Consider the following 23,822-nt stretch of genomic DNA (forward strand, 5'->3'; position numbering starts at 1 on the left):
GATGATGGGGGCCGAGCCATCCAGCAAGGTGCCGGCCGTGCAGCAGGGCCTTGTGTTGGGTGGAGACTGAGGGTGGTTAGGTGGAGGTTGACAGGGCTGGCTCTCCAGGTGAGGGAGGAGGTTGGCACAAGCCAAGGTGCAGGGGCAGGAATGTGCTGGAGTCTTCAGAAGGTGACTGGTCCAGCCTGGGTGGGTGGGAAAAGGACCCAGAGGGGACGGTGTTAGCGGATCCTCATTAACAATGAAGTGGCCTTTTGGACTCATTTTTTCTCTGCCGCCATTTCACCCTGGGGGCGTGGCCTGGGCTGGCCTCTGGCCAGTATTCCACATTGTGTAGGTATTGGGGGGATGCTCTTGGGTTTTGGAGCAGGTGGTCCTCCTTGGGTGGGGTGTTCCACGTGTCACAGGAGATTTAGCATCCTTGGTTGGGCCCACAAAAATGCCAATCACGTGACGATCGAAATCTCCTTCCACTCGGGGGAGTGGTACCACCCATTTGAGTACTGACAGGGCACCATGTATGCAGATGAAAGGGGGAAGCTGTGCTTTTCCAAAGAGCCATCTCCACTCTCGTACACGGAGGAGCTATGGTAACTACGTATGCCCCTCACTCAAAAGACTCTTTGATAGGAACCTCCAGCTTTGAGGCTCTTGGAAAATCAATGGTTGATGTAATAGTTGTTTTGTGAATTGTGTCCATTATAACCAAATCCTCGCCAGTTCTTGGAAGAGTCCAGCAAAGTGACGCAACAATGCATGACCCTTTGGACTGTTCCGTGGAAAATTACTTAATGCGTTAGGTGCAGATGCTGCAACGTTTATTTGTTTTCCAAAATACTGCCTCTTTTCTCTCCAAGTCAAACCAACCAGAGCCCTTCTGGTTCTCGAGTGAACTTCACGCAATGGCCACTTGCAGCAGATGTTTGTTGAGTGCCTGCTCGGTGCCAGGTGCTCTCCCAGGCTCCAGGGAGATACAGCCCTCGTCTCTGGTCCATGGCAGGGTATCAGTCCCCACAGTCCCGCCAGGGTATAAGGATGACTCTGAAGTCGGACAGTCGTGAGAGTGTCCAACAAGGGAAGCCTGCAGCAGGTGCCATGAAGGGCTTTCAGACAAGGTGACATTTTAAGTTGAAAAGAGAAGGATAAGTGGGAATTAGCCAGATGGAAGGGGGAGAGGGACATTCCGTGCAGAGGAGACAACTCACCCAGAGGCTGAGGCAGGCGAGAACATGGCTCACGGACACAGCTTTACTGACTGGAGAGGCCGGGGGTGGGCTTGGGGGCTCTATTCAGCCTGGAGCACCTCGTGTGCGGAACCCTTGAGCCCCACCCTGGGTGAAGATGTCTTTGGAGTTGGAGGTAGAGCTTCTGGGTTTTTCCCATTCAACGAAGCAATAGATCGGGGCTCTGGGCCATTATCACAGGGACCAAAAAGTCTATGATTCGCTTTCTTTCTTTTTGTTTTTTTGGCTGCACTGCGTGGCATGTGGGATCTTAATTCCCTGACCAGGGATTGAACCCATGCCCCCTGCTTTGGAAGCACGAAGTCTTAAACCACTGGACCACCAGGGAAGTCCATCACTTGCTTTCATATAGGCTCAGCTCTGAAGAGGGGCTCCCCTCCGCTGATAGAACATGGGTTCGCTCTGACTCTTGTTTCCAGAGTTGGGGTGCCTGGGGCGCAGCAGGCGCCGTGGTACTGGTGCCCCATGGGTGTGTCCTCTCCTCTCGCCACGCCCATCTCTCTCATTTCCTCTTCCTGCCCTGACCCAGTCCAGGCAGATCTGCCTCTGAGACAGACTGCTCCTTTCAAGCTTCATTTTTCTGGGTTGGGGGTGATGAAAATGCAGATGCTGAAGGCCATATATTCACCACCTGTATCACTGTCATGTCTCCATGTTGAATACCGACGGTGTGCCGAGAACTCTGTTGGGTATTTTATATTTAATTCTCACTGTAACTGTATGAGGAGGGGAATTGAGGCTCAGAGAGGTCAAGTACAAGGTTCATGGTCACACAGCTCACGGTGAGCGGCCAGGTCGGAATGTGGCTTTGGATATTTCTTGCTCCAAAACCTGTTGTTCTTTCTGCTCAGCCACCCTCATCCCCCAGTTGAGTCAGGCACTGTGATTACAAGCACATGGCTCTGGCCTCATTCAGTCACCTCTTTGGACCTCAGTATCCGCAGTGTAAACTGAGGGGTGAGCTGCCCGCTACGGTAGCCACCAGTCACCTGTGCCTATCGAGGCTGTGTCTAGTCCAGATTGAGATGTGCTGTGAGGGTACAATGTAGAAGAAAATTGGACAAACTTATAAAATCGGAAGACTTTTGGAAACAGAATGTAAAACATGAATAGTTTGAAAATATTTTGCTTTAATGTTGAAATGAAAATACTTTGGGTATAGTAGGTTAAATAAAGTATATTATTAAAATGAATTTTGCTTGTTTCGTTGGACCTTCTACAACATGGCTACTAAAAAATGTAACGTCACACGTGTGACCTGCATTGTATTTCGACTCAGCAGGGCTAGGTTAGGCTACGATTTCTGAGAGCCTTTTAATGCTTCAATGTGCAGACTCCGGGACTTGCATCTCTCTCCTTCCTGTGCAGTGTCTTTAAGCCCCAAGCCCCCTTTGACTTCCTTGCCCTATGGTTGACTCTCTAGGGGGGCTTTTATCCTGTCTCCTGCCTGACTTCTGACTCCATCGCAGGAAAGAAACTCACCTGCTCCAGCTTCACCCGCTGCCCTGGACAAGTTGTTTCACCTTTCTGAGTCTCAAGTGCCTCAACTTTCAAATGGAGGTGAATCTTGCCCTCCTCACAGGGTTGTTCTGATAAGGGATGTTGGTAAAGCCCCACGCTAGCAGGAGCTCTACACACACTCACCCCCTACTCGACATTCTGTAGCCGATGTCTGTCACCCTCCCAACAGATTCCAGTTGGGGTTGTCATCGTCCCTGCCGTGGATGGTGTCCATTTCATTTCTCTGGCAAATTTGTTGGGGATGGGATGCCGCAGAGTCAAACGAGCCACCCGCCCCTGCTGATCTGCTGGTCCCCAGCTGGGGGTGGTGGTGATGCTGCCCCGCCCTGTGCCCTGGAGGCCAGATGTGCGTTGGAGTCTAGATTTGACTTTGCACCTGGTGCAGGGAACTCAGAGGCTTCTGAGCAAATGGATCGAGTACGTACCTGGAATCCTCTCTCCGCTGTCCGTAGATCCCACGCTGGCCCATCTCTTTGGGCTTCAGGGGCCTCAGATCTAGAAGCTCTGGGTTTGAAGAGTTGAAATGGTCCTTAGGGTGCCACTGAGCAGTGGTGATGAGGGGGCAGGTATAGGACAGGAGGCTGTGCTGTCTGAAACAGAGCTCTCACGTGCCACAGAAGCCGTGGGCTCCAGGGCGAGACCCCTGACCTCCCAGGCCCTGTTCCCCAATGTACTTAGAGGAAACCAAGTCCTGCCTTATTAATAATGTACGTGAAGCCCTTGGCCTGGTACAGCAGTGTGTGTCCGCTGGGTCAACCATCCGTGGCGACTGCTGCTCTTGTTTTCACAGGGTTATAAAAGTCAGACACACACACTTTGGGGCCACCACCCTAACACAACTGCCGCTGTTAGTTTCGTGTGGTCCCTTCTGGTCTTCTTCATATGAGCTTGTATTTTTCACACTTGTATCCCTTACCCGTTTGAGTCCTGCTTTTTCCTTTTCCCTGTCGCATCTGATCCAGCGCCTTCGTCCGTGCTGTTGGTGGCCTCCCTGGCACCCCGAGCTGGCGCCCCTAAGCCCTCTGCCCTCAGCATCACGTCTCAGCTCTTGTCCTTTCCTCGTCACTCTGCCGCGACTTGTCTGCTCCTCCATCAGGCACGAGCCCTTTGCAGGAGGGTCTGGTCTGAGCCACCTCCATGGGCTGGTCCAACAGTGCCCATAGAATGGACACACCGCGTCCCACTGAGCACCCGGACCGGACTTTTCTTAACCAGCTCCCTCCTGGGAGGTGTGAGGTTGCTCTCCAAGCAGAGCTCCCGTCTTGAGCATCTGACTCTGTACAGCCGTCTCCACTCTGGGGTGATGTATTCTCAGGATAGGGTCCCTGAATAACGATGACCAGGTCAAACATCGTGTGGCTCTTGGTCAACATTCACGGTGAATTTTAATCTTGGGACTGCCTCTGCCCTTCATTTTGGGAGTGGGGTCCTGGATCCCCCAGACTCCCTTTCACTCGGCACTTATGCAGAAAAATGAAGTGTTAAACCGGCTCTGATGGGAGAGGGTCAAGTGAAGAATACAAATGAAGCAGAACAGTCCAACCAAAGCTTCGGTGGACCCAGCCGGCACGGGTCAGGGGAGCCGATTGACGGCTGTCCCGGGAGAGCTAGGCATGCGAGCCGAGGAGTCCTCCAGGGCAGTCTGAGCATTCAGAGCCACATGGGGCAGCTCCCTGAGAAAGGGGACTGTACGGGCAGGCGTAGCCGTGGTGAGAAGACAGAAGGAGGGGACACAGCAGCAAGTGTCAGGAGTCGGGGGTGGGATGAAGAGCACGGAGCTCAGAGCCCGACGGCCTGGGCTGAATCCTGGCTCTGCCTCTGAGCTTGTTTCCTCATCAATAAAATGGTGCCGCGCGCTTCCCTGGTGGCACAGTGGTTGGGAGTCCGCCTGCAGATGCAGGGGACAAGGGTTCGTGCCACGGTCCGGGAAGATCCCACATGCCGCGGAGCGGCTGGGCCCGTGAGCCATGGCCGCTGAGCCTGCGCGTCCGGAGCCTGTGCTCCGCAACGGAAGAGGCCACAACAGTGAGAGGCCCGCGTACCGCAAAATAAATAAATAAATAAAATGGTGCCGCTGTAAGGAGTGAGACCTGGCATCCAGCTGGTAACTCCACCAATGGAGGAGGTTACTGTTACTGAAAACAATTCGCCTGTAGGCTCCTGGAGGGAGGGAGTCGGCTTCGTGCCCTGTGGAGCAGAGGTTCTCAAACTTTAGGTCAGTGGATCTCAACTCGGGGTGATCTGACCCCCAGGGGACGTTCGGCAACGTCTGGGGACATTTCTGGTCACAGGCACCTAGTGGGTGGAGTTCAGGGATGCTGCTGAATGTCCCACAATGCACAGGGCAGCACTCACCACAGAGAAGGATGCAGCCCAGAGCGTCCACACGGCTGGGACTGAGGAGCCCCGCCTTTGATGCCTGGGCATCCTCTGGAGGCCTTGTTGAACCACCGCTGGGCTCCACCCCCGGGAGGTCTGGGGGGGGGGGGCTGGACATTTGCATATCCAGCAGGTCCCCAGGTGCTGCTGGTCCGTTGAGATAGATCCGTGAGCCAAGCGCGCTGCCACCACCTAGACTCCTAGCTGACGCTCTTTGGGGAGCGCACGGTGTGCCGGACACGGCGTAAAGGGATCGCCTGCATTTCACGGCCATCCCCTAAGAGAGCTGCTTTTATCAGCGCCCCTATTTTCCAGATGAAGAAACTGAGGCTCAGAGAGTAGGATTCCCACTAAGTATCTGGACACATCACCCCCTGAGAGGGGGCTCAGCTCTCCTCTGGAAGGGCCCGCCCTCAGCCCAGCGGCAGCCTACGGGCCCCGCAGCTGCCGAGAGGTGAGATCACCCGCCCCTTTGTCTCTTCCCAGAGCTCTGCTTATCAGCCTCGCGGAGGTAGGAAGGGGAGGATCCCTGGGCTTTGGTCCCAGGCTCCAGAGGAGAAGGGAGAGGGCGGCCAGGAGGGCCCAGGAGAAGCCTGCCGGGGCGCCAGCTCTGGGGACCTCTGGTCTCCCGTCCAGGCGGCCGGGCAGGACCTCAGGGCTCAGACGGGGGCGTTGCTTGGCCTGCCCCATGCCCAGGTGCTCCCGGGGGCTCCCCCCGCCTGGGGCCCCTTCACCCCCCTTTGTGTGGTGGGCTTTGGTGCTGGCAGCTGAAGCCTGACGGGCCCTCGGAGGACAGGAGACACTGGTGTGCGGACGGCAGTGCCGGTCTCGGGCAGCAGCGCCCCTCAAGCCGGGGTTTCAATCTTGCCTCCTCCTGTGACTTTGCCCAAGCGACTGTGTCGTGGGAAATGGGGGGAAGTTCTCCTCTCTCCCGCAGAACTGGAGTGCAGATTAATTAATGCCCACCAGCTCTGTAACCCAGACCCGATGCCCAGCAGCCCCTCCAGAATCAGCAGCCGCTGGTTCTAAGCTGATGGGAGGCCCTGGGACCCAGACCAGCCTCCCGGCCTCAGTCTCCTCACCTGAGATGGAGGTTTGAAATGGCTGGCCTGCCTTCCTCACAGAGCGGTGGGAAGGTCTGATGACGCCTGGATGAGAAATGCCCCTCCCTCTATACCCCACCTGTCTACCTTTGCCACTCACCATCTCCAGGCAGCCTTCCTTGATTTCCACCCCCACCCTGCTTCCAGTGCCCCAGTGCTTAGCCCTCTGTCCTCGAGTGGGTGTTGACAGCCCTCCCCTCCGCGTTGCGAGTCCTTATGGGGCCGGGGCTCTGCCGTGGTCCTCCTGTGTCCCCAGTGCCTGGTGCAGAATGAGTGCTCGACAAACATTGCAATGAATGCATGGAATGGCAGGATGAGGGACCTGGTGCCTGAGGACCTGGTGCTTCTTGCTCCTACTTTCAGAGCATCTCCCCTTCCGATGTGGATCCCAGTGGGGGCTGGGCACTGAGGGACCCAGAAAGTTCTCTGTGGGCTCTGGGTTTCCCCAGCGGCTCCCTCCTGACCTGGATGAGCCTCCTTGGGTTGGGAGAGGGACTGGGGGAGCCACGGGGTAGCGCAGCCTTGTCGCCGCACCCTGACCTGTTGGCTCACCAAACCATTAGTCCTCTGAGGACAGGATTTTGTCTTGTTCATTCACTGATGCTTCCCAAATGTTTGGAACAGTGTCCAGCACATAGAGGACACTCGAAAACATTTGCATGAATGAATGAATGAATCCTGGAAGGTGTTGGAAGTGGCTTTCTATGGCGCATAGAAATACCTGGAACCTGATGGTAACATAGTTTTTTCTTTTTTTGAAAAGTTATTTATTTATTTAAATTATTTTGGCTTCGTTGGGTCTTCGTTGCCGCATGCACGCTTTCTCTAGTTGAGGCGAGCGGGAGCTACTCTTTGTTGCAGTGCGCGGGCTTCTCACTGCGGTGGCTTCTCTTGTTGCGAAGCACGGGCCCTAGGCGCACGGGCTTCAGTAGTTGTGGCTCGCGGGCTTAGTTGCTCCGCAGCATGTAGGATCTTCCCGGACCAGGGCTCGAACCCATGTCCCCTGCATTGGCAGGTGGATTCTTAACCAGTGTGCCACCAGGGAAGCCCCATAGGAGCTTTTAAAATACGTTTCCTTCCAAAGATACCTTGGAGTCAGGAAAAACCGTATGGAATCCCATACTGGCCACTCTGGCTGTGTGACCTGAGCAGGTGATGGCTCATCTCTGAGCTCTCTTTTCTCCGCCGTAAAGTGAGGATGAAATACCCAAATCCCCAGGGGGTTAGGCTGGCTATGCTTGTTGCTGTGCCGCCATCTCCTTTTATGTTTGCTTCTGCCAACTTCGCTGCCCCTTCTTTGTGGGTGTAGATGTGCCTTTGTGAGCAAGCGTGTGTGCTCCCCTGTTGTAGGTCCTCCTGGGTTACCCTGGGGCCAGTGTTTCAGCCCGAGATTTCCATAGCCTGGGTGGAGAGCTTCTTCCTCCTTCCTACAGATTGTGTGTTTGGGGGAGGTGACACTGACAAGTGGGGGAGTCGCATTGCTGTCAGCAAGGTCACCATCTCTTTGCACGACTGACCCCTTCCTCCCCCCGGGGTCCCCGGGCTGGTGACTCTGTGGTCCCTTGAACAGCCTCTGTCTTCTCGTTCCAGTTTGTCTCCAGGGGTGGCAGACGGGACAAGAGAAGGTTGTGGTGGCCAAAAGGGGAGTCTTTCTTAGGCAGTGGGGGGTGACCTGGGACAGGCTGAGCTGAGTCCAGCAGCTCACCCTCAGGGAGATCTTTCCGTCCATAACAAGAGAGAACACAGGCTCCCTGTTGTGCTTTGTGGTTAACTGGGGCACAAGACTTGTTGGGCGTTGTGGGGGGGGGGCAGTGGGAGAGGAGGAGGGCTGCAGGAAGGAACTGGTGGGGAATTGGGTGCGGTGGGGTGGCCGGGCGGGCTGGGTCTGGGTGGTGACTGACCTTGCAGTTGGAAGGATTGTCTAGAATGCTGTGCCTTGACAATGGTCCTCTCTCTGCAAGTGCTGGCCAGGCCTTGGAGCAGCTGAAATGTTCCTACCCTGTCAGTGGGAATGCAGAATGGTACAGCCACTTCGGCAAAGTTTGGTAGTTTCTTATCCAGTGAAACGTACACTGCGATTCGACCCAGCAGTTCTCCTCCTTGGTATTTACCCAGAGTAATGGAAACCTGTCCCCACACACAGCTATATGGGAATATATGTAGCTGCCTTATATCGCGTGCACGGACACAGTGCGCGTGCCCTTCAGTCGGTGAATGGATGCAGGCGATGGTACCTCCGGACAGTGGTGCTGCTGGTACGTGCTGCCCAGCCAAGAGCTCCTGGTATACGTGACACGCCTGGATCTCCAGAACACGCTAAGGGAAGGAAAAAAGATTCGAACGGCTCTACGTATGATTCCATTTAAATGACATTCTGGAGAAGCAAAATAATCAGAATTTTAGAATGGCCTTGTGGTAATCAGGGGCCAAGAATTGGGGGAAGAGGTTTGGCTACCATGGGGCATGGAGGGACTTTTGGGGGGTGATAGAATATTCTGTGTCTTGAGTGAGGTGCTTCCATGATTTTATTCACATTTATTTATTCACAATGTTGTACATGAGAAAGAGTGAAGTTTACTATATGTAAATTATACTTCAATAAATCTGACTTTCGAAAGAGACAGAGTGAGAGGGACGCCACAGACAAGCTGAGAATCTCTGTATCACGATTGTTTTCATAATGCTGGTGTGCCCATTTATACAGGGCGTCACACAAGTGGCCTTTTTTGGTCCTGTGACCGCTGATGTAAGTAAGCACGTTCTAGACTGATCTTTGAAATCTCTTCCTCATAAAAAACACAGGAACCCACTGAGCTCTGGGCATAGATTTACCTTGTAAGTGAGACTTTACAGACTTCTTTCAAGCCTAGTAAAGTGAGACCCGCAGGGAGGGCCACAGGTAGGAGTCTGACAGCCACCCTTCCACTCCAGGCCCCACAGGCACCAGGCCCAGAACTCTCCCTGGGAGCACACTTGCTGGCATGCCTTTGCTTCCTTTGCCTCCGAGAGAGACCTGGGGGTGACGCTGGATCTGCCTCCATTAGATTTGGCTGCGAGTTACTGAAACACCCAAATAACAGTGTTAGGAACAGATATGCGTTTCTGCGCGGGCAGCCCAAAGCTGGTAGGCAACTGTCCACCACAAAAATCTGAGGGACCCAGGTTCCCTCTAGCTCATCGCACTGTCATCTTCCAGTGTAGCTCTGACTTCACAGTCCAAGATGGCTGCTAGAGCTCCAGCCATTGCATTAGTGTTTCAGGCAGCAGGATGGAAGAAGGGACAATAAGGAAGGGTCAGGGGGTGAACTCTAGCTCTCTGTTAGTGGAAGTTTCAAGAAACTGCCCCTTGGCGTTCCTGCTTTCATCTCATTGGCCAGCATGTGGTCACATGGTTGTAATTAACTGCACGGGAGGCTGGGAGATAGAGTCCGTGGTGCCCACCTAAGAACAGGGGGTCTATTTTTATGGAAAAAAGAGGGAAGGGATATTTGAGGTGAGGGGCAACCAATAGTCTTTACTACAACTCTCAGTTTCGCCGTGTCATTTCTGTGGGGCCTTGGACCAATCTCTAACCTCTTGAGGTCTTACTTTTCTCATCTGTAAAATAAGCACAATAACTCCTTCCTCACTTGCTGGTTTTGGAAATGCAACAAGATAATGTGTGTAAAATCCCTGGGGCACAGTTTCCCCATGGTAACCATTTTTATTACTCCCACTGTGGTTTCTGTAAATGGTCTCTGGTTATTAACATCTGGGCTAAGCGGGCACAGCGGAGAACACCGTAAAGAGGGGACACACTTTGCAGATACCCAGGATCCAGTTATCTGACCAGATTTACTCAGCAGTTAACTCTGATAGGCCCTGGGCACCAGGCTACTATACACTAGTATCACTGCTGACTTACACTGTGGCAGGCACTGTGTGCATGCGACCATGCGCTTGCCATCCCTGTTGGGCGGAGGGGGGGCCTGAAGCACTGAGAGGCTTAGGGACTTAGTCACATGGCCAGTGAGAGGCGGGGGGATTTGAGCCCGGGCAGTGTGGAGCAGGGTCCGGGTTCTCTCGGTGTGTCATGGGTACCCGTGGCTTTGTGCAGGGACAGACTGTGCATCAGGGCAGGACGGCGGGGCAGGGGGGCAGGCGCGTTACACGGGGCCGTGGGAACCCCAAGATCAATGCTCCCTTGAAAGAAAAGTAGCCGGGTAGAGAGATGGTGTAGGCGGAGGGTGGAGGCAGGGGGAGAAGGTGGCGCTGATGAAGCGAGTGGGGTGCGCCGTCGGCGGTGAGCTGGAAGAGGTCATGGCGACTTACTCCATTTCTGGTTGAAATGCTGGTCTTCAGAATAATTACTGCATGTGGGCGGGCGTGTCATCGACAAGGCGGGTACCGCGTGATGTGAATCCCAGCCCCGCCGCTTGCCGGCCGTGTGACCCCTCTGAGCTTCTGAGTTGTTTTTCCGCCCGTATCGTGCGCCCTACACCAAGCCTGGGTGAGAGGAGTGGGAGTTTCCACTCAGGAGGCACCTGGCACCTCTTGGCAGTGGCCTGTTCTCCCCTGGACTGTCCTGGCCGTGGCCCTCACCGGCTCTGTGGCCTCCTCTGCACCCGGCTGGGGGTCTGCTCTGCGAATGAGCCCCCTTGCATGTCAGGGTCCATAGTGCCCTCTTCCTTGGGTCCAGAGCCAGACCCTTGTCCTCCTGCCTTTAAACAGGCCCCCTGCGCCCAGGGGGTCAGCCAGGTTCTCAAGGTGGCAGAGGGGCCCAAGCCCCCCTCATTGCCACATCATTGACAGTCACGTTGCCGTCGGTGCCTTTTCTCTGCAATTCCCTCACTCAGCGAATGGGGAGGAGAATTTTGCTGCATTTAAAAGCTCCAGGATGGGGGCTTCCCTGGCGGTGCAGTGGTTAAGAATCCGCCTGCCAATGCAGGGAACACGGGTGGTTTGAGCCCTGGTCCGGGAAGATCCCACGTGCCACGGAGCACCTAAGCCCGTGCGCCACAACTACTGAGCCTGTGCTCTAGGACCCACAAGCCACAACTACTGAGCCTGCGCTCTAGAACCCACGAGCCACAACTACCGAGCCTGCGTGCCACAACTACTGAAGCCTGTGCACCTAGAGCTCATGCTCTGCAACAAGAGAAGCCACCACCGTAAGAAGCCCGCGCATCACAACAAAGAGTAGCCCCCGCTCGCCGCATCTAGAGAAAGCCTACACGCAGCAACGAAGACCCAAGGCAGCCAAAAATAAATAAATAAATTTATTTATTAAAAAAAAAAAAAGCCCCAGGATGGACCTCAGGCTGCTGACAGAGTTCCTCTCCGTGTGCTGGACCAGTGGTTGTCTGATATTTTCCTCTTTTCACTTATGTGTGTTCCCCAGTTTCTCTAGAAACAATACGTTGAGTTTTTACTAATAAGGAAAGCAAAGGCTTTGAAGAACGAGCTTCCAACATTTTGCCTGGTGCACGGGAGGCATTCTTCCGGGCCCCGCCCCCAGTCCTGCCTTCCCACAGACACATCCACCCCACTAGATCATCTGTCTCCATTTTAACCCACCACTGTAGATGAAAATGGAATGTATTAAAACTCATGAATAATTCACGTTACAAAAGGAGTATTGGCTTTACGACGTCTGCTTTCAGAGTTCATTGTCTGACAAAGGCTGCCTAGAAAACCTAAAATGTTAGCCAGCCAGAGAGTGGAGCTACCCATTCTGTGCAGTTGTTGGCAGGTCATTCTCTCCTGGGCCTGTTTCTTAACGCAAAAAACACAGGGTTAGATTTGGCTGCCTGTTCTGATCGATGGTTTGTGCCTGCCTAGGTAAGGAGAGGGGCCAAGTCTGGGCTTGGTGGAATGGCGTGCTGGGTTTGATTAGCAATGTCTGCTGTGACGCTAGTTGGTAGTATTTAACATGAGTGAAGGATTTACTGTCCCAGGACTAGATTATCTCAGAAATCTCTTTTTTTTTTTTTGGCCACTCTGTGCAGCATGCATGATCTTAACCACTGGACCGCCAGGGAATTCCCATCTCAGAAATCTCTTTGACAGTCTGTGTATCTCTGAGCCGTACCCAGGGCCAGCCACATAACTGGTGGAGTCCAGTGCAAAACAAAAACTGGGCTCTGGCTGAGAGTGGGGACATCAGTCTCCTTCCCAGGAGCTCACTGCCCCAGGCCCTCAGACAGGAGTTCCCTCTAGCCCACGATGGGGCCGGGGCCATGCTTCCAGATGGCTGCGGGCCACTCCTTCTGTGCCTACAGACGCCCAGGTCCCCAGCGTCCCAGCCGCAGACCTATAACGTCTCTCCCCCTATTCTCTCTCTGCTCTTGGGCCCAATGCCATCTTGTCTCTGGCACCCACCCCCCTGACTGTAAACCCGCCTCCATTGGCCCCCTGGTGACTGTTCTAGAACCATCAACTTTGGCAGCTCCATGAGGAAGCTGGCCTCAGTGCCTGTGACCTACAGGAGACAAGAGCCAGGCTTTCAAAACCGCTGCCTAGGGCTTCCCTGATGGCGCAGTGGTTGAGAGGCCTCCTGCTGATGCAGGGGACACGGGTTCGTGCCCCGGTCCGGGAAGATCCCACATGCCGCGGAGCGGCTGGGCCCGTGAGCCATGGCTGCTGAGCCTGTGCGTCCAGAGCCTGTTGCTCCGCAACGGGAGAGGCCACAACAGTGAGAGGCCCGCGTACCGCAAAAACAAACAAAAACCTGCTGCCTCCCAGGAGTGGGGGTGGGGGTAGGGGAAGCCGGCCAAGACTTGGCTGTCAGCTGGGCCTCACTTGCCCGCTCTCCCTCCCTCCCAGCACATGTTGATTGGGCATCTACTATGTGCCAGACACGGTTCTAGGTGCTGGGAACACAAGGTGGTCCAGACAGACTAGATCCCACTCCACTGGAGCGTCACATCCTCGTGGGGGAGATAAGCTGTAAACAGGCGCACAAATAATCAAAACCTGGATGTTAGAAGTGCCTGGAGGAACATTAAGATGGCTTTAGGGAGGAGGGGGTGGGGGGAGGGGAATGTGGAAGCCAAAATAGTGGACCCCAGAGAAGTCCACATTCTAACCCCTGGAACCTGCAAATATGTGCCTTTCCATGACAAAAAGGCCTTTGCAGCTGTGACTGAGAGATTATCCTGGATTATCCGGGTGGGTCCAGCATAATCACACGGGTCTCTCTAAGTGAAAGAGGGAGGTGAGAGGTCAGAGCCAGAGTGATGCAGCTTGAGAAGGACTTGACCAGCTGTTCCCAGCTTTGAAGAGGGAGGAAGACCGTGAGCCTTTAAAAGGAAGGAACCTGCGTGGCCTTTAAAAGCTGGGAAGGGAAAGGGCTTTTCCCCTAGAACCTCCAGAAAGAGTAGAGCCTTGATTTGGGCTCAGGGAGTCTCATTGCAGACTTTGACCTCTAGAACTAGGAGATAAATTTCTGTTGTTTTATGTCACCACGTTTGTGTTGATTTGCTACAGCAGCCAGGGAAGACTCATACAGGAAGCTCTTTGTGGTCAGGGGAAGCCTCTGAGGAGATGAGCAATGAGCAGTAGCAGCTATGCAAAGATTTGAGTAAAAAATACTTTGGGCCTAGGAAACAGCGAGTGCAAAGGTCCTGGGGTAGGAGTCGTTTGTGGGTCGCTCTTCTGTCATGGCCAGCTGTCACGTGAAATGACCTGGGCCTTTGATCAACATGAGAACTCTGACCTTTGCCCCACCAGGCCTCTGTCTTTGCTCCTGTTTCGCCCTCTGCCCCGCATGCTCTTTCAGCCAGCGAATTCCTACGCATCCAAAGAGGCCCAACCCAGTGTGTTCTGAGAAGCCCCTCCTGACACCCCTGTACAGAGTAACAGTTTCCCCCTTTTCAGTCCTCGGCTCTCATCATCCTTATTCTGTTGCATCAGTCACTTGTTTATACATCTGTCCCCTCTGCTGGGCCATTCCCCAGGAGGAGAAGCTGTCTCTTTTTCTCCTTTTCAGCACTTGGTACAATGCCTGGTGTGCAGGAGGTGAAGCATTTGTTGAGTACCTGAGAGCTCTGACCTGTGAACTGATTTTTCTGAAGCCTCCTGCTTACCCTCTCCAGCTACCAACCTCTTGGACTAGCCTGGACTCACCAGCTTGTGGGCGTGGCAGCCTGAACACATTTTCCCCAGAGACAGTGTCCTCCACCCCGTTATCGGGACAAAAAATGCCTTGAGCTTATCACGGGGCCTTATCAGCCAGGAGCCCAGAAGGAAACTCACAGGGGAGAGTCTGCAGGGTTTGGTGAAGGGCTGTTTACAGGGGTGGGGCGGGAGAAGGGCCCCAGCAAGGGAGGCGCAGCCCTCGGGGACTCACGGCAGAGGTGGGGAGCTGTTACAGGCAAGGAGAAGGGTGGAACTGTGGGAACCCCCCAAAGCCGTAGCCTGGCGAGGGGTCCCCGGCGGGAGCTGTGGGCCGAGGTGGGTGAATGCAGCCCTGGCTGAAACAACAACTGGGGAGGCCAGCGTGAGAGCAGGGGGATGAATCATCGGGCCCCTCTCCACCCCCATCTGGTCCTGCCAGCCTCTCCCAGTGGTCAAACCCAGCAGGTGGCCAGAGGACAGGGGTGCCCAGAAGCTGCAGGCTGGGGAGGGGTCAGCCTCCCAGATGGGGCATGAATTGGAGGGAGGGGTCAGGCAAATGGAAACTAAACAGCACAGGAACGTGCCTCCTGATCTTCAGCCAGCACTTTAAAATAAGCATCCTTTTCTGCATGTTATTATAGAGCAAGAGTAACTTGCCCAAGATGGAGCTGCTGGGAAGGAACGGGCGAGGGAGGGAGCTGCCATGTGGATGCGGGTCTGTCTCCCGGGTCTTTCTGCTCGACCTGACCCTTCCACCCAGTTGCCAATGGGCTTGGGTCCCTGAGCACCTACTGTGTGCAAGGTGGCTGCCAGCCAAGCGCCCCAGCCCACCTCCTTCCAGAGGCGTCCTGGGGTTCAGTCTCTCAGAGCCTAGCTTTCTTCATCCTTGCAACAGTCACACTTTGTGAGTCTACGGTTGGTTGTGTTTTCTTGCTTCCCCAAGGCAAGCAAGGACCAGGCATCTTGCTCAACACTGTTGCCTCATCCAGTGCCTGGCGCATAATAGATGCTCAGTAAATACCTCTGGAAATATGCATGCATCCTACCCATTCATTGCAGGTCCTTCAGCAGGCAGGCGGACCCTGCTGTCCTGGCTGCTTGGGGTGTAGTGGGAGGGTGCTGCCTGGGGCAGTAGGGCAGCTCTTCAGGGCCAGACTTCTTGCCTCACCCTCCTTCTCCCCCCCCCCCCACATCTCCTCAGCGTCCCATTGGTCTGTTCTTAGTCGGGGTGTGGGCAGCCCACCCCCACCCCCAGCCAGGCGTGGGACTGGCACCCTCCCTGCTGGCATTCAACAAGCTTTGGCTGCAGCATTAGGTGAGAGACTAGTGGGAGGGATTTTTTCCTCTTCCTTTCTTTATGCTTCCGCCTTCCTTACCACTTGGAACCCCAGGGCTGATTCCTGAGGAGATCAGGTTTGTCTGATAGCCCCGAGGAGGGAGGGAAGGAGCCTGGGCCCCATTCTCAACCTTGCAGGGACAGCTCAGCCCGGGGTTGCGTTGTTGCCACGGATTTCTCTTTTCATTTCACAAAGCAGTGAGGGCTTCCTGGGGGCAGTGCACCAGCATGGCTCTGCCCTTCCCCACTGGCACGGATGCAGAGCCAGTTCAGAGCTGTTCCTGGGCGTGGTCCAGAGGGAACAGTGAAGACCAGAGCCTGGCAAACTTCCCAGGAGAGTTTCAAAAATATATATGTTCATTTGATTTGATTTAAAAATAAATTAGAGAAAGCTTTGAAAATAGGGGGGAAAAGAAAGAAAAGTACCTTCAAGCCCATTCACTCTGACATAATTATTGTCATTTTTATGTTTTTTTTTTCATTTTTAATCATTTCCCAAATACATTTTTATTGGTTCTCATGGCCATAAAAGGCTACGTGCAAAATTGCATTCTCCTCTGCGTCACTCACGACTTCTTTTTCCTGGGACTTGGTTGCCTCCATCTGATGATGTCTGATGGCTGGTTGGGTGAGCTGGGATTGAACTCGCCATGGCTCGGAGAGGCACAGGCTCCGGGCCTCCTGTCCCCACTGCATCCTGTGCTCTCACAGGCCTGACCTCTCCGAGCCTTGTGTTGCCCTCCCAAGCTGGTCTGTGCTAATCCTTGGTGATTTTTCTCCTGCTCTCAGCAAATCCTGGCTCCCGGGAAAGCTGGTGTTTTTAGGAAGGTGGGAGGTGAGGCAGCCTGGAGAACCTGGAGAGCAGGTGAAGCCAGCGGGCCCCCTCGGCCCCCCGAGTGGGCAGAAGGGAAAAGCTGTTCTCAGGCTTTTGACCCGAAGCCACTGAAAGTCAAGGGCATCATCTCCTGGGAAGGAAAATCAATGTGTAAAAGACAGTAAGGCTTTCGCCCATAGCAAACGGGGCGGGGCGGGGAGTCCTGGGAGGGCAGGTCTCTCATTACTGGTCTTTGTCTGTGTTGTTGTTCTTTAAACCATTCTAGGGGAGGTCATGGCATCTCTGGAGGCTGTTAAAAAATAGCACAGTTTCTGGTTTTAAAAGCACATGCCCACATGTATAAAATGTGGAAAATACCCAAAATATAAAGGAGAAAATAAAAACCATCTCAAATGACACCACCCAGAAATGACTACAATGAATATTTCCTTACGTTTGCTTCTCAGGCTTTTGTTCCCGTAAATGTGTTGATGGTTTGAGCATAAATGGTTTAACGCACAGTCACTTGGACCTGCATTCTGGTCCCAGTGTCACTGCTTACAAGGCGAGTAATAATTGAACTGAAGACTTCTCTCCATGCCTCAATCTCTTTCTCTGTGAAACGGGCCTGAAGTCGGACCTCCCTCACGGGCTTGCAGTGAGGCTGAATGACATGTTGGGCCCCAGCACAGCGCCAGGCACACAGTAAGCGTTCAATAAATGCTTGTCGTCGTCATTAGCAATTTTGGTCAATCGTATACACAATTTTGTATTAAGATCTCAGAATTTCCCTGTGTCTTAAAAGCTGAATAAACGTCATTTCTGTGGCTGGTGAGACTTCTCCCTATGACTCATTCAGCCACTGTTTACCATTCAGGTCTTCTCTACCTTTTCACTGTTTTCGATACATCCCACTGCGATGCAGTTCCTTTCGCCCATTCATTCATTCTCCGCGTTTCTGATGAACTTTAGGACAGATACGGCCGTGCAAACATGTTGGGTCACAGGCTGCAAGAATGTCTTTCTGGGGCTCCCGATAACGCGAGACTACGTTACTTTTTAGGAGGGTGACACCGCTTTCCGTTCCCTAGACGGCTTTGCTAGGACCGGTCTCCCTCCCCTCAGCGGCATTCTGTGGGGCTTGATGTTTATTTGCACAAGTAACCGTCCCCGACGATGCCTGTAACCAGGAGCCTCTGTGGACGAGAGGCAGACACTCTGGCCAATAACATTTCCAGGGAGGATGCAGGTGTCCGTTTTTTTTTTTTTTTTTTTTTCTGGCATCGGCAGTATGCAACCGCAGTTATTAGCTCCGAGAAGGCGAGAAGGGCAGGAGCTGAGGGAACAAGATGATGCAGATTGGCGTGGACAGGAGGAGGCATCTGTTTACAGAGCCATCACTAGGCAGCTGGGCTCTCATTTAACGTGGCTGCAACAGGTGGTTTCCTGGATGGCGAGCCAAGTCCCAGGCAGTCAGGAGGCGCCACGCCTCGCGCTCGGTGGGTGGATGGTGTCATCAGTGACCAGGGACGCGGAGGCAGCCCCAGTCCTGCTCCAGCCGGCTGAAGCCTTTTCCAAGGCGGTTTCTTTTTAAGTTGTTCCTCTTCTTTTGGGTTGGAGCCTCGCACGTAGCTAAGAGGCTATTAATAATAATGATAACTACAGCAAATATTTCAGAGAGCTCCGCTCGTTCCAAGCATGTTTTCCCGCGATCTCCCCTGCAACCAGATGGGATGCATGCCCCTAGGAGTCCCAGTTTCTGGGCATCATTATTCCTGGACTGCTGAGACTTACTGGTCCTGTACCAAAGACCACCCCCTGCCCCCCACCCCCCGCCAACGAGCTCTTGGAATCTGAGAAATACAGACAAAACAAAACAAATATAAAATAAAATGACACCCATTTTACAGATGAGGCTCAGAGAGGTTAGCTTGTGCAAGCTCACCCAGCTGAGAAGGGGCAGAGGCAGGATCTTACCAGAGTCTGTTTGTCTCTCAGATCTGTGCTTCTAACCTCCACTGTATACTCCCCTCATTCAACTGGTGTTACTGGGGCACCCACGGCCGTTCCACTGGGTGCGGCTGGGAAATTCTGAGAATAGCAAAGCTGATCTGACGTTCTGTACCTCACAGCATCTTAAGGAGGTGTGTGAGTTTCCTGTGGCCGCCGTAACAGATGACCACACACTTGGTGGTTGCAAAGAACACAACTTTATTATCTTACACTTCTGGAGGTCAGAAGTCTGATGAGGTCTCACTGCCCAGGGCCCAGCAGGGCTGCGTTCCTTCTGGAGGCTCCAGGAGAAAATGTGTTTCCTTACCTTTCCTAGCTTCTAGAGGCCATCTGTGTTTCCTGGCTCTCAGCCCCTTCCTCCACCCTCAACGCCAGCAGTATCTAATCTTCTGTCTCTGACTCCGCTTCCATTAATGGCTTTCTCTTCTGTCTTCTGGGTCAGATCTCCCTCTGCCCCCTTATAAAGATTTGTGATGACATTGGGCCCATCCAGAGAATCCGGGAAAGTCTCCCCACCCCAGACCCCTGCGTCAGAGACTCTGCGTGCGGGGCCGGGCAGTCTGTGTGATTTGGATGTGCGCTCAGGGTTGACAACCCCTGCACTCCGGGAATGGGGACAGACACAGACCCTTCTCTCCCTCTCTGAGCCACTGAAAAGTACGCATCCGGCTGCTGCCTCCTGATGCAACTGGCTCCCCAGAGATGCCGGGGTCCCAGACCTGTGCTGAGGGGGACAGGCAGGTTGAGGCCGGCCCCACACACCTGGCCCTCTGATGCACTGGGCTTCGGTGGAGAGTGACCACAGGGCTGGGCTAGGAGGTCACAGAGACACTGCCTATGAGACAGAGGGTTTGTGGGCAGAGAGGGCTGGCGTGGGCGGACAGGTTTTTGTTTATTTGTATAGATGCAGACGTGATGCTCAAATCCACAGGATTATCCTGGTTTGCAAAGTCAGCCCATCAGAATTGCCTCTCACTCTCTCTGCAGATTCACAGGAGAGGAGTGTCCAAGGGCAGGTTCAAGGAGCCGGCTTAGGCGGGTACTGGGATTCTGGGAAGGGTGATGGAAGCAAAGTGCAGCAACCCTGGGGGAACATGACCTGGGAGGCAGCTTAAGGTATAGCCACTGGCCCTTTTTCGCTAGCGGCTCATGCTTCCTCCCATATTATAGACGTGCCTTTTACGTTGCGTGTCTGTCTCTGCAAAACATCGTGCAGATTTTCTGTGGGTTCACATGGCAAGCGGAGGGTGATGAGTGAAACCTCAGTGATCCCAAATGATCTGCCATGAGGTCTGGGCCTTTGAACTTGCTGTTCCCTCTGTCTGGAGGAAAGGAGTCGCCCGTCTCCAGATGCTTCATCTTCACGTGTTTAACTCCTGGGTATTTTATTTTATTATTATTTGAAAATACAGCGTTTTTATTTTGGAGGATAACTTTTTCTTTTTAACCAAAGTGCATAAAATTAACCATTTTAAGGTGTACAGTTCGGTGGCATTTAGTACATTTACAGTGTTGTCCAACCATCACTGCTATGTAGTTTCAAAATACCTTCATCACCCTAAAAGGAGACCCTACACCCATTAGCAGTTAATCCCCACCCTCACCCCCAACTCCTGGCAACCACTAGTCTGCTTCCTGTCTCTGTGGATTTGCCTATTCCGGACCTTTCATGTAAGCGGAATCATACGACATGTGGCCTTTCGTGTCTGGCTTCTTTCATTTTGCATGATGTTGTCTGGGTCCATCCCTGCTGTACTGTGTATCAGTGCGTCATTTGTTCTTAAGGATGAATGATATTCTACGGTATGGATATTACCTCTCCCCTGCCCAGTCTCACTATCGTGAGATTCTCCCATCTCACTATCTGGGACTTACTGTTTTAAAGTAAATTTCAGGCATGTTGCCATTTTATCCATAAATATTTTAGTATGTTTCTTTAAAAGATAAGGACTGTTGAAAAAAGCATGGCCACATTATCATGGTCACAACTAAAACAATTCATGATAATTCCTTAATATCCTCAAGGAGCCAGAGGAAGCAGTTTTTCAGCCTGGCATTTGGCAGCCAAGTTTACCTCATCTCCTCTCTTCCTCCTCCCCCAGACCGAAGAGCTCACATCGATTTTATCATGTGGTTCCACGTGGATCAATTGTCAGTGGCTGCCTGAGGGCTCAGTGCAGAAGTATTTTGAGGTCAAGTCTGGGATTGGTGGGAAAGTGCGGTGGTTGATTAGTGATGCCTGCCATGGGCACCAGTGGAGGATGTGGTAGCACCATGGACCCTTTACTTTAGCCACATATTTTAGAGAGTCTCTCTGCCTTTATTCCAGGAATCCAGGCACCTGTACATGCTCCCGGACATTTCCACCCACCCTCTCACCCACCCAAGATCTTGCCCTGTTTAATACCCAGCTCAAAGTCCACTCTTCTGAAATCTTCCCAGGTCCTCCAGTCATAATTAATCTTTAACTCTGTTGGACTTTATGGGTCCTGTCCTATGTCTCCAGAGGAAGAAACCATCTTCTACAATTTATTCAGTCTCCCCAGCACTGTATCAACAGCACAAAAAAAGCTAGAGTATTACCCAGAAGCCTCAGCATTCAGACGTGGGCCCTGCCTTCCTGGCTCAGATTCATATTCTGTCTGTCTCTCTCTCTCTCTCTCTCTCTCTCTCACACACACACACACACACACACACACACTCGAATTTTCATTTTTTCATTTCCTGGGGAGAATTCGATGACCTAAAAGAATGATTCTAATGGGTATAATTTCAGGCACCAGCTAAGGATAGGTGGTTTAGGGTTTAATTTTTCATCCTATTCAAAATCAAACTCTGAAAGCTGTGGCATGCAACAGAAAACAACCCTGGAGCTGAAGCCCCAAGAATTGCTCCCGCCCGGCTCTGCTCTGTGACCTTGGGTGGGTTGCCCCCCATGCCCTGGTCCTCTGTGTCTTCCTGTGCACAGACGGGCATAGACTCCATGATCAGTGATCCCCCTGCCGGTCCTGCATCTGATGGCTGTCCGCTCCGCCTCTGACAGAGAAGGGGCTACTCCTGCTGAAGTGAGGGCCTTAAGCAAAAGAAGCAGGGAGGTGCTTAGAAATAGCCCGTCTTCCCTGTCAGCACCCTGTCTGGCCTTTTATATGCCTGGCTGCCCCTGACCAGGAGGAACGTAAAAACTTCCAGGACTGACGCAGGAAACGCCCTGGAAATCAGGTCTCTTGACTCTGCCCCAGACCCCCAGGAGCCACTTCAGTGCCTGCCTGCCCCTGCGTGCTGGACTCAGCTGCCCATGTAAGCCTGCCCCACCCCACTCCCCACTGCCTCAGGGTCAACTCTGAACAAATCATTGGGTCTTTCCTCAGACCTGACCCTTCCCAACCCCCAGCCCCCAGCTCCTGCTCTCGTCCAAGCCCCCCTCACATGTGCCTGGACTGATACAGCTTCCTAACTGGCTTCTTGACCTTGCTTCCCGCCCCAGCCTCCTCTCCATAGGCTGACAGAGTGGTGTTCTGACAAAGTCTGATTTGGCCGTTCCCTATGGTTCTATAGAAGTCCAAATCTTAGTGCAAGAAAAACCCTTGAAGATCTGACACTTGGCTTCTGCCCATCCTCTGCCCCTGCAAGACCAAACTGCTCATGCTTTTCTCACATACTCTTCCCTGCACATTCTTTTCTCCAACAGCTGTGCCTGGTGAACTCTTATTCATCCTTCAGAGCCCAATTCACATATTCTCATCTCATGCAGCTGATGCTCTGAAGAAAATTACTACCCATGACCAGGGACACGCAACCAAGTCCAGAAGGTGTGTCCCACAGCGGATGAGGGTGGAGCAGTTCTCTGGCAAATTGGGTGACGGGGGAGCACATGCCTACCCGCTTCCCTCTCTCCCTTCATCTGCTAGTGTTGCGTAGCCCATCTCTGTGCAAGGAAACAGCGTGTTGTCACAAACGGTCATCGGGGGTTGGAAGTCAGAATTTCTAACACTTGCTTCCAAATGTCCATACGTGGATAGAAAGATTTCAGCTACGAATGACTTTGAATGGGTCCATTTTAATTTCAAGCCAAGATATGCTGTCATAGCAGATTACAAGAAATCTCAGGAGTATTTCCCAGTGATAGACTTCATTCCGGTTCCGCATAGTAGATTACTTGTGTGTGAGCATGAAATACCTGCCGCCTATTTCCCCTGGCCTGATGGAGCATCTCTGAGCAGAGAGACCACTTCGCGTTTTCAAGACCGAGGGATTCGTGCATCCAAAGTTCTCCTGAGGCAGGCAGTTTCAGGCTGACCCAGGACACTGGCCGGGAAAGCGCTTATGTATCTTTTTAAAGCTTAGCCCCATGAGGCATCCCCTCCTTTGGGAACCTTCCTTGATTTCCCCCGGTCAAGGGGGTGAGGAGCTTACCTCTCCCAGAGGTGGTCACTTGGGCTTATTCGCTTTTAGACCATGAGCTCCTGGAGGGCAGGGAGGATGTGTTTTCATCTTGTTATTTTTTGTGTCTAACACAGTGCTGGGCACAGAGTTAGTGCTCAGGGTTTGTTGAATGAATAAATAATCACTCGTTGATTGATTAGTCTGGATTTGGGGGATTCTCTGTGCTTTGTCCCACCTGATTCTCTGTGCTTTGCCCTCATCTCCCCATTTCATTTTTTCACTTCCTATTTCTCTTCTGCTCCGGACTAGCCTAAGTAATCTCTAATCACTGCTCTGTACCAAAGTGACTGCCACTCTCTATTTGAAACATCAGAAGGAAAGTTAGCAAGCTTACCAAGATTTCCATCAAAAGGAGTTTGGATCATCAAGAGATACGCTTTGGTTTTCTAGAGCCTGCGTGACTTGGAATAGTTCTGTCCTGATGACCTGCCTAGACGCTGTTCTTTGAAATGATTCAAAGGGGTCACAGGTGGGACACGAACTTGCACCTAAGGCTTTGGCTGCTGACTTGCTCACATCCCCAGAATGTAAATTAATCAGAAGTCTGACGTCTAAGCTTGATTCTTCTTCTTTGGCCTGGCCTAGGTCCCCACCTGTAAGATACTCTCGGTGGCCCGGGGCTGGGGGAGAGGGGCACTCGGCAAAGGCTTCTTGGCACTAACGCCATTTTATTCTGAGAGCACGTTGAGAAGGCCTGTCTCAAATGCCAGCCTCTAGTTAAGGCCTTGATCAATGGGGAAGACAGTGAAGGGTTCCAGCAGCAGGGGCCTTGGCACTGTGACAAGCCCCTCCCTCCTTATGTCCCTGTATCCGTGACACCAGGAAGTACCAGTTCAGGACCCCAAGATAGATTCCCTCACCCACTTCTGCCT

General features: G+C 53.0%; 1 protein-coding gene across 3 annotated transcripts in view; it reads left to right on the forward strand.

Annotated features, from left to right (window-relative positions):
- CLMN (calmin) overlaps positions 1 to 23,822 on the forward strand; it is a 119,073-nt gene that overhangs the window by 17,813 nt on the left and 77,438 nt on the right. Inside the window, exon 1 of one of the 3 annotated variants that reach the window (XM_079914419.1) lies at positions 5,358 to 5,598. The exons of the other annotated variants lie outside the window; for them this stretch is intronic. The gene's annotated coding sequence lies outside the window, so the exon portion shown is untranslated. Of the gene's footprint in view, positions 1 to 5,357; positions 5,599 to 23,822 lie in introns of those variants that run through there. 3 annotated transcript variants of the gene reach the window in all.

Source organism: Stenella coeruleoalba (assembly GCF_951394435.1).
Source record: "Stenella coeruleoalba genome assembly, chromosome: 2".
NCBI lineage: Eukaryota > Metazoa > Chordata > Mammalia > Artiodactyla > Delphinidae > Stenella > Stenella coeruleoalba.